Source organism: Sinocyclocheilus anshuiensis, unplaced genomic scaffold (assembly GCF_001515605.1).
Source record: "Sinocyclocheilus anshuiensis isolate Anshui unplaced genomic scaffold, SAMN03320099.WGS_v1.1 scaffold2403, whole genome shotgun sequence".
NCBI classification, from domain to species: Eukaryota; Metazoa; Chordata; class Actinopteri; order Cypriniformes; family Cyprinidae; genus Sinocyclocheilus; species Sinocyclocheilus anshuiensis.
In genome coordinates, this window is record NW_015540983.1 from 30,582 (window position 1) to 34,400 (window position 3,819).

A 3,819-nucleotide genomic window follows, 5' to 3' on the forward strand; every position below is an offset into this window, starting at 1 on the left:
TCATCCGAAGGACGGTGCTTTTTGACAGTATAGTGTCCCCATTGGGACACAACAGACAAACAACACAAATCAACAATGTACTAACACAAATGACCACCAGGTGGCACCGGAACAAGAGGCAATGGTCTTGCGTCTCCAAGGCAAGCGGTATACAGAAAATAAGGAACTGAGGGCATTCTATGCATCCCGATACTGGAACCGATATATAAGCCACAGCAAAGCAGCAGCTGGCAACTTCTGTAAAACAACAAATAAACATTTTTCTTCTGCTTTCTTCTCACTCCCTGCTTTTCTCCCCTCAAACATTTACAAGATAAGAGGAAATTTACCTTTCGTGCGCATGACACTTACATAGCATAACGTTACTCATAAACAATGCCGACTAATCTATAATTTCATAAAACAACAATCACATTAATTCAAATATGAGTTCAACCAAATTAAGTTCATTTCCCACAAACACCCACATTCTAAGTTTATAATTCCCCTTTGTCTAAAAACCTTTACAAATGACAAAACATAGCTTTCCAAAGGAGTGAAGAAGATACACGACCCACACAAACAGGCCACATCAGTGCAATGCCATGAGGAAACTAAACTCTCCCCTGTGTCTATATAATTACGTGATTACCTGACGAACCAACCCACCACGCACCATTCTTAAAGGGGCCATCCTACTACATTTATGAGCAAAAATGACGGCATTCAGTTGTTTCTGTTATTAAGAAAAAATGCAAGTGATCGCGCCAGTGCCTCAAATTATGTAGTATGTATAGTATGTAGTAAAGCTGACAGAAGACGACAGAAAAGGATGACATGAAAGACGACATAAGGACGACAGAATTAGATGACAGTAAAGACATAAGGATGACAGAACAAGAAGACAGTAAAGACATAAGGATGACAGAACAAGACGACAGTAAAGACATAAGGACGACAGAGCAAGATGACATAAAGGATGACATAATATGATGCCAGTAAAGACGACTTCTGCAGCATGAATACAAGCATGTAGTCCGCCATTGTTGTTGTTGTTGTTGTTGCTGTTACGTGACGTAGCAGTGTCGTGGGGGTGATGACATCATCGTTTCACAAAATGTACGGATTGGCTGTTCACGCGAAAACGCAAGGGTGTCGTCTTCAGATTTATCCACTCTGGGACCCATTTAAAAAAAATAGCGGTTTCAGGCTCCCAAAACGCTGGATCTGTCTGGACGAATTGCCGATACGATAAAAAATTTTTTTTAAATATATTTTCTTTATTAAGTTTTAACACTTACAGTTACATTCATCACCCCACCCCTCTAACGGCATAAAAAAAACCCATACAATCCAGAGTACAAAACTGACAGTGCAGGAATTAGGTGTCCCATGTTTGTTCGGTCCATAAATGATCATTTATCATGAAAGGTCTGACAACAACAAGGAAACAAGTCCCCAGCTATAATTAACGCATAATCATCGACTGGTGGAATAGATGTGAAGACTTTACTGAAAAAGTTGCTTTTGGCTCAGCTACCAAATCAGACATCAGAAGACTACAACGGAAAGTCAGGACTGCTGAGAGGATTATTGGTGCTCCCCTGCCCAGCCTCTGAGATCTTTATTGGGGACAGTTGTGGCCTAATGGTTAGAGAGTCGGACTTCTAACCCGAAGGTTGTGGGTTCAAGTCACAGGTCCTGCAGGGATTGTTGTGGGGGGAGTGAATGTACAGCGATGTCTTCCACCTTCAATACCACGACTGAGGTGAGACCCTTGAGTAAGACACCGAACCCCCAACTGCTCCCCGGACGCCTGGCTGCCCACTGCTCCGGGTGTGTGTTCACCTTGTGTGTGTGTGCACTTGGATGGGTTCAGAATATGGGTAACCTTACTCGGCCACACGTCACTTCACTCACTTCAAACTTCTTGAATGAAGAAAAGGGACCCAGCACACTCCCTCTTTGAACTGTTGCCCTCTGGCCGGCGCTACAGAGCACTGAGCACCAACAGCCATAAGCACCCAGGCCATATCCCACCTGAACAACACATAACACACCTAACTCTTCTAATCTTTCATCTGTAAATAGCACATATGCACATTCACAGTTCTGTCTACTGACATTTTTTTTTCTTTTTCTCTATATTTTATTACTATATTATTTATAATTTATAGTGTATTCTCTTTATTATTAGTGTTTTCATTACCTTAAATTATGTGTATGTCTGTACTTTCTGTACTGGAAGCTCCTGACACCAAGACAAATTCCTTGTGTGTGAACACACTTGGCAATAAAACTTTTTCTGATGCTGATATTAACATTAATGTGATCGTTTCACACCACAGTTTCTTCACTGGAACAGAAGTCCAAACCACATCAGGTCAAAGTGTTTGAGAAACACACAGCCTCACTTCCTGTTTGACGCTGACAACATCGACTTAACCCTCATGTCGTGTTCAGGTCATTTTGAACCAGAGAGCAGAGCCGATCCTCCCTATATGCAAAGTACGCAAGCTGCGTAGGGCCCCCGAAACACCAGGGGGCCCCCTTGCTCTCAAAGATGATTTAATTTTAGTTTTGTTTTTGAATTTGGCCAGCGGTTATGAAAACCGCATATATCATTTATTTTAATGCGGTGCGCTGTCGCCCTTTCTACGTAAATATCAGTCAAACCATGTAACGTGAATGTCATACAGTGTCTTACTTGAGACAAAAAAAAAAAATGAGTTGAAAGCGTACCGAGCCGCGGAAGAGAAACCGTTTCTCAAGCGGACAAAGGCATTTCATTCATTCATAACTCGTCATCCACCACCCCAACCACCCCCCACCTCCACCTCCGCCACCGACACAATTTTGCTTAGGGCCCCCAGAAGTCTAGGATCGGCTCTGCCAGAGAGAATATTCTTTTTCCCAAAACTGCAAGTTAATGTTATGGAATTGGACTAAAATTTACTGACTTTGCTCAGACAGGGTTTAACAATAGCAATTCCCTTCACCGTCCCCATTTTGATTTCGGTAAATCAGTTTGGGCGAATGAAACGTGATTATTGATCATGAGCACAAGCACAACATCCTAGGCAAGAAAATATGCAATCTACCTTAGTGAAGAAGTCTTTCACTATTGTAAGCTAATGTTAAAAAAAAATAAAAAATACAGATTTTTAAAATTGTAATAATAAATTACAAAAAAAATAAATAAATAAATGTGGCACACCCAGTTTTTCTGATGTCCACACAGAGTCCCTTTTCTGGCTACGTTAGTGGTAGCCATGAAAATAATTTGAACACTTAGGGTGTTTTCACATGAAGTATATTTTAAATGAACCAAACCCAGTTCAGTTAAAGTGAACCAGCGGCGAGTATGTATATTAAGTACATTAAGAAACAATAAATATGTTGTTCAAAATGAAGACCAAACACACTTTCTGACTGTCAAGCGTTAGGAACATGTTCATATGTTAATGATGAACTACAGCTGTGGTTTTTCTGCTGAGAATGTGAGGAGAACTGACTTCGCACATCCGCTAAAAATAACATCGAGACAAACTGGTTAAAAATAAGTAAAAAAGTGTCTCAGAAAACAGAAGTTAGTTAGTATGGAGGACAATTCATTTTCAAGAAGAGGGGCAGAAAGAATGAAAAGTGATAGAGTAACTTGTGTTTGGTCACTGTTCTCAAACTCTCTGAACCTCTGATGGAGAGTCTATTAAAAGATACAATATCATAAAACACCAAACTCATATTAACACAAATACATCTGATTTAACTCAACTACATGAAATAAGAACAAGTATTTAAACAAAACCAAGCAAAAGCACATGTCCTCCATCTTTCACA